This window comes from Papio anubis, chromosome 3, assembly GCF_008728515.1.
Source record: "Papio anubis isolate 15944 chromosome 3, Panubis1.0, whole genome shotgun sequence".
In the NCBI taxonomy this organism is placed as follows: domain Eukaryota; kingdom Metazoa; phylum Chordata; class Mammalia; order Primates; family Cercopithecidae; genus Papio; species Papio anubis.
Window position 1 is genome coordinate 113408533 of NC_044978.1, and position 7656 is coordinate 113416188.

Below are 7656 nucleotides of genomic sequence, written 5' to 3' on the forward strand. Positions count from 1 at the left end.
GGTTCTCAGTAAACATTTGCAATTATTACTCTCTTTTTTGTATTGTGGTTTTTAGAATCTAAGTGGTGCTCAATATTTTAATTTGAGGCATTGTACTTCCATTTGTTTTTGCTGTTGAAATAATTATAGACTAATAGACAAAGAATAAGAATGCATGTCAGTATTTGGCTTACCATGTCAAAACCAAAAACTGCTATATAGAAGCCTCATATTTCTGGTTGGAGACATTTTGGCAACTTATTTCTTTCAAGTCAATTATTTTTTTATTTTATATTTTTTTTCAAAAAAAAGGAACCACAGCTATAAAACAAAGAATATAGCTACATGTAAACTAGTATCTTCTTTTTATAATAATTTTTAAAAGTCAAATTTGAAAGCTCTGGTAGTTTAAAATTTATCAGTGATAGGAACAAAATGTTAGCATGAAAAATTTGGAAGACATTAAATATAATGGCAATTAGAGTTTCATTATGTCATTCTGATTTAATGAAAATGAATTATTTTTTTCCATCATCAATATTTATTGAGCATTTACAGTGTACTAGGCACAATAGAACATACAGAAAACATTGTCCGTGCTCTTGAGGAGCTTACATTCTAAAAGAAAAAATACACTTCTTTTAAAATGGCATTTTTGTTTTGTGTTTTCTGCACAGTACTGAGGAAATATTTTGTTAAAGTGAGCTTTGGGTATAACTTAGCCCCATCATTATTTAGAGAAGAGAGGAAGAAGAAAGAGGAAGGATTTTAAAGGCAGACAACGACAGACCATTCAGGATAGGTAGGGTTTTAAAGGGAGATAAACACAATCTCATCAACTAAGGACAGATTTACTACGATAAATAGGATGAGGGAAATAGTCTGTGGGGTGCAAGCAAAGGAAGCAGGGTGCCTCAGACATTGAGTGGAGCCAGAAAGATCTAAAAAAGGAAAGTAATCTTGTGCACCTGACAAATAGAATAAAGGATCAAAATCGAAGGCAGGCTGTAAGAGTATCAAGAAATTCTTAAAAACCAAAAAGTGACTTGGAAGCACAAAACTTACAGTTAATGCTACCCAGTGTGATGATGGGCCAAGAACAATGTAGATTCCTAAGTTAGAAAATGCCATATACCAAAATTTTAAATGGAACATATTACATTGTTTTGCAATCAATCTCCCCCACTCCCAGAAAAATAGGAACTCATTTTTTTTCAGGGTGGAGAGGAAGAGAGGGGATCATGGGACATGGAAACAGTAGTTATATTAGTAGTTTTGTTGTTATGATAAATTTTGTGTTTAAACTTGGTAAAAGCCCATTAGCTGCCAAGAGGGAATAAGGAATAAATTTCAAAAAAATGTACAATTTCCTTTAGAGAAGTTTCAGAACCAAAAGACTAATTTACATGAAAAGCTGTAGAGAAAGTAGTTGAAAAGTCCATTCATAAAACTTTTATTCCACTTACATGAATTTAATGCACGTGTTCTTAACAATTATGCTTGGATTATTCATGAAAATTTCATAAGACATTAAGCAAAGCTAGCCATCATCTCAAGTTATTTCCCTGTTAACTATTTTTACAGCACATGCATGTTAGGTAAGTATCAAAAAAAAAAAAAAAAATCACAAAAGCAAAAAACCTTAAAAAAAGTTAAATACATAGGTTTTTTTTTTACTGCTGTGCTTGATATACATGAAGTAATCAATACCAAGCAATTCATTTTTACTGCATCTTTACTTTTACATTTGTTCTTAGGTTGCCTAAAACATTTAAATACAAATAAAATGAGTGTAGCAAAAATAATGAAAGCTAACAGCAGGTAACTTTACAAATAATGGAATGTGAACCATTTCTGACCTTATCCAGAGTAAAATGGGTCACAACTTTGTCTAAAGGAACACTTCTGCAGCTGTAGTCAAAGATGTGCATATTGAGATTGAGTGTTCCACAGATACACATGGTTTAACCTATGGTGTCCATGGGGTATGTTTCTACCACAGCCTTCTAAGTGCTCCAGACCTTAAAGTACCCACAATTACTACACCTGTGACTGGAACTAATGATCCCTTTTATTCCCCACCAGGACAAACCAATATATAGGCAGTTTTCTTTGCTTAGACATGGAAGCGGTTTTACACTGGCCCTTGTGAAGCCACAATGTACCAAAAGTAGTATGCCAAACATTTAGAGCTTGTATAAAAATTCCACAGCCCCATATTGGCCACCTCAAGATGAAAACAGATAATTCCCTAAATGTTAACTGGCTCTACTCCCCTAATATTAAACATAAAAACTACATGAGAAATACAGAAATTCAAATGGAAGTAACATAAACCTGTCATAAATCATAAACAAAAAACTATTTGTGGGACAGCATGGATGACAAATGGTCTACTGTGTAAATTTTAGAATGAGGCAGACAAAAGTTGGAAGTCCGGTTAATTTTCCCCTCCTTCTCCTGCTTTAACTTCGCCTCCTTGGGTATCCGACGTCCACAATGTCAAGTTGTCTCTCAGTAATTGCGTTATTACCGTGCTGTCTTTGTATGACCCTTCACTTAATGTATCAAGTTCAGCAATGGATTCATCAAAAGCTGACTTTGCAAGAGAGCAGGCTTTCTCTGGGGAGTTCAGAATCTCATAATAGAACACAGAGAAGTTAAGGGCCAGACCCAGTCTGATAGGATGTGTTGGTTGCATTTCCTTTTTGCTGATTTCAAAAGCTTCTTGGTATGCTTGTTGTGACTGATCCACAATCCCTTTCTTGTCATCACCAGTGGCAACCTCAGCCAAGTAATGATAGTAATCTCCTTTCATTTTCAAATAGAATACTTTGCTCTCTGCTTATGAAGCATTGGGAATCAAGAACTTTTCCAAAAGAGACAGTACATCATTGCAGATATCTCTTAGCTCCGTCTCAATTTTCTCTCTGTATTCTCTAGCCATCTACTGTTTTTTCTCAGCACCTTCCGTCTTTAGTTCAATACTTGAGACGACCCTCCAAGATGACCTACAGGTTCCTACAACATTTTTATAAGCAACTGAGAGAAGATTCTTCTCCTCATTGGATAATCCAGCTCCTTGCTCAGTTACAGACTTCATGCAGGCTGCCATGTCATCATATCGCTCAGCCTGCTCGGCCAGTTTGGCCTTCTGAACCAGCTCATTTTTATCCATGACTGGATGTTCTTTTTGTCTCCTAGAAGCAAGGTTTGAGGGACGTCGTAGTCCCCAGGGTTCCAGCTGGTGGTGGGAGTGGACCACAGACTGGGTGATGAACGGGGACGGTAGCCGAAAATGAATTATTTCTAAAGAGTTTTAAAAATAAGGGAAAATGTGCAACTAATGTGAGATGCTAGACATGTTTATTTGCTTCACTGTGATAAAATTTTTACTCTGTATTTATATCCCATAACATCACTTTGTATACCTTCAATATATAAAATAAAATTTATTTAAAATATAACATTTGAGGAGCTGTCTTACTGAAAGACCCGCATAAATTAGTCAGTACTATCATGAAATTCATGGTTCCCTGCTTCAGGTTTGTTCTCAATCTTCCTCATAATCCTTCTATTACCATCATCAGCAATTTCTCTTACTTCACTTTTCAACTATTTCAAAACATATGCATTATCCTAAAACCTCTGTCAAATATTTCCATTAAAACCACACACATACACACACAAAAAAACCAGATTGTGATACTCACAATGGTTTGTTAACGATTGTCTTCAAGCATTAAAAAATACATATATGTACTCAGCATTGTGTTCATGTTCAGAGTCACTGCTGCTCCTTTGGTCTTCATGTAAGAACTCATCAATACATGCTATGTAGTTAAAAAAAAAAAAAAACTTGTACATTCACAAAGGATCATTAATGACTGCTTTTAATGCATTGAGTAAATCTGTAGTTGACATCGTTTTTGTGTCCAGTTTAACAGCTTCTCCCCTAGCCTTCATGTGAACAATGTTATCAGATTGATCTACAAACAAAGGAAGCCCCCTCCACATAGTGATCCCACGGTAGATCCTCTCATAGGTGCTGTTGGCTCCACCACGAGTTATGAAAGCTTTGGTTTTTGGATGACCTAAGATTCAATTAATTTTTGAATAATTATTTTTTATAAGTCTTAGAAATGAAATGAGCAATGCACAATATGAGGCAATGAGACGGGCAGTGTTCTCTAGATAACAAATTACTATTGCAGAAAAACTGCATTAAAATAGCTTCAATCTCAGAGGAAGAAACACCTCTGGGGTGATAAGTGAAGGCTCCACAAGTGGTATGTGACTTGAGGCTTGAAGAATGAATACAAGATTGTCAAGTGGACAAATAGAGCACACCATGAATAAAAAAAACTACAAACCCCTACTCCAGACCTCAAAAGCAGGATGCATGGAAGAACATGTTCTTTTAGAGAAATAGTGGAGTCACTGAGTGTGATAGGGTGTGGTGTCCAGGGCAGCAGGGAGTGGGGTGGTGGTGGTGCTCGAATAGAGGAAGGACAGGCCACACTTCATCACAAAATGCATTACCACTTCATAATAAAGACTAGGGATTTATTCCCATAGAAAATACAGTCACTGATAATAAAACAAGGGCTGTTATTTTTTAGTTGTATTTGAAATATCTATACATTAGGAGAAAGTGTAGGTGTAACATTCAAATTAAGAGACAGACAAACCAGAAAATTATTGGAAAGTTATCTGTGCAATGTAACTACACTAGAAACAAAGGTAGTTAGTTTCTGGCCATAAATGATATGACTGTTTATAATAAAATGCAAACTGTTGTAGTTTATTGTATTTTTCCCCAGAACTGGGATAGTAATGTAATGAAATTAGATTTTGAGTTTTTAAATAATAAATGGTGAAAGAGTTAGTTTTCTGTTGGATCATTTTCAACCTGTTTGGCTGATACTCACTTATACAGCTGAGTATTGGTACTAATGTATCTGATTTCCTGTCACCAAATTTCCATAGAACTATACAGATAAGGGACTGTAACAATGATAATACGCGGACACATAGAGGGCCACGACACACACTGGGGTTTTTCGGAGGGTAGAAGTTGTGAGGAGGGAGAGGATCAGGAAAAACAACTAGTGGGTACTAGGCTTAATACCTGGGTGATGAAATAATCTGTACAACAAACCCCTATGCCACAGGTTTACCTATGGAACAAACTGTCACTTGTACCCCTGAACTTAAAGTGAAAGTTAAAAAAAAAAGTACTTTGTCATATGAGTCAAATCCAAATTATAGCATATTTGTAAGAATTCTAAAATGACAAAGAGATCACCTAGTTAAATACCTTCCATAAAGCTGGTAAGGATATGAGGACAGGACAGGTTAAGTAACCAAACTATGGAAACCTGAGGTGAAAATAAATAAATAAATAAATAAATAAATAAATAAATAAATAAATATTTAGTTGGCGTAAAAGTAATTGCAGGTTTTAAAAAAGTAATGTCAAAAACCTCAATTACATTTGCACCAACTTATTTTTTATTTATTTTTACATTAAATTAGATTAAACGCAATCATGATGTTTCATACATAGTGACTTAGACAAATTAGATAATAAGTGATAAATTCAAACATTTAAGTAATTGTTAAGCAGTCACAATTCTAATGTAAATAATAATAATAAATTATTAATCATCTATACCTTTTTTATTAGTGTATTTACCATACTCACTTTCATCTGCAGAATTTAGTATTAAGCTTTTTATTTTTAAATCAATTAAATTGGAGAGAATTTACTTTTATTCACTTGTGCCGTAAGTTAAGTCTGACAGCTGATGGTTTACAAAAAATCAAATATATGCAATCATTTATGTATGAGAACTAAGTTAGTTCTGCTTAGAAATTACATATAACTTGTTTCTAATTACAAATTACTAAGCATTTCTTCCATAAAAAAAATAAAGCGACAGCCGGTCACGGTGGCTCACGCCTGTAATCCCAGCACTTTGGGAGGCCGAGGCGGGTGGATCACAAGGTCAGCAGATAGAGACCATCCTGACTAACATGGTGAAACCCCGTCTCTACCAAAAATACAAAAAATTAACCGGGCGGGGTGGCGGACACCTGTAGTCCCAGCTACTCGGGAGAACCCGGGAGGCAGAGTTTGCAGAGAGCCAAGATCGCGCCACTGTACTCCAGCCTCGGCGACAGAGCGAGACTCCATATCAAAAAAAAAAAAAAAAATTACAGTGACATTTTCACATATATTCAGAATATTATCATATTTGCTAGCATTGTAAATTCTTTAACTATTGGACTGACTGATAGTTCATAAATAATAAGGCATTTGAAAATTTTCCAAAATTGTGATGATGCTAAATTTTGTTCAACTTACTGTTAACTTTTCAGTGACAAACTACAAAGTGTAGACAGCAGTGATCATTATGGTCATCTATAGCTAAGCCATTTGGTATATGCCTAATACCAAAATGAAGTACTGATTTTGGAGTTACCAAACAATCTTCATAAACTAGAGTATAATGAACACATTTTTAACATTTATTTGCTATATAAGCAATAAATGTAACTTCAGGTTTGCAGCAAAAAAAATTAGTAAAGGTGATTACAGGAAAGCTATATAGGATATAAAACTAAAGAATATCTCATAAATATTTAATACAATATTTAGATCAAAGTTGTACATATTCGAAAGTTAGTTATTACTGTATTTTATGGGGTATCTGAACCTCTCTCCATACCTGGCTTCCTTCTGCTTGACCCTGATCTGAAGTGTCTGGCATATATTAGGAAATTAATAGTGTTAGTAACAACAAGAAATAGCAATAATGTTACTAGTCAACATTAATTTGAATCACTGACTAGGTATCAAATATATTTTAACAGTTTTGTCTCTATTAACTGCTTTTCCCACACAATGCAATATAAGATTTGTACTACTATTATTAGAGTAGTCATAGTCATCTCGGATAAGAATATTCTTGAATAATTTTATCAACTGTTGCCTGAACTCTTATATCCATCTCCTAAATGCTACTTCGCATAGTCTTAGCCCTCTGCAGTCAAAACCAGGCACTGTATCTTAAGGCTTTTTTTAAGTGAAGTCTGATCATATCTTTCCCCAGCTCAATTTTCTTTTTTTTTTTTTCCTCTGGCTCCCCAATGCCTTCATTACATGTTTCAAATGTATTTCTGTTATCTGATTCCAAACTATCTCTCTAAGGAAATCTGCCTCTTTATTCAACCTCTTCCTGCTAAACTAAACTTGGAGTCTTCAGAACTGAACTATCATTACTATTCTACCTGCTTTCATTTTGTGTCTTCCTCTCACTTGACCTGTTTCTGCAAATCATTCAGGTCTCACTTTTATGATCAGTGTTGCTGGTGTACTTACTATTCCTACTGAATGTCCTGTAAGCATTGTGGTCCTTCCTTTCTAAAACATTTTATACACATTTTATGACATGCTTTTCATTCTACAATTCCAAATAGAATTTAAAGTCTGTGGGAGTAGAAAAGGTGCCTAAATTTGTTTCTCTGCAAATCCAGCACTTACCTCTGGTGTATTTTAATAATCACTTTATAAATAGTTTTTGAGGAAATGATTTATACTGTCTTATGTGTTGAGTAATGAATTCCTTAGTTTCAGTGACCCTATTATTAATGTCTCACAGGCATCTCACT

The 7656-nt window shown here is 34.7% G+C and overlaps 1 pseudogene across 1 annotated transcript; it reads right to left on the minus strand.

The window, feature by feature from the left end:
* Window positions 1-507: 507 nt before the first annotated feature.
* Window positions 508-3270, minus strand: LOC116274183 (annotated as a pseudogene). The gene has a single exon (XR_004182776.1). The product of XR_004182776.1 is annotated as a 14-3-3 protein zeta/delta pseudogene (transcript).
* Between the last annotated feature and the right edge of the window lie 4386 nt (window positions 3271-7656).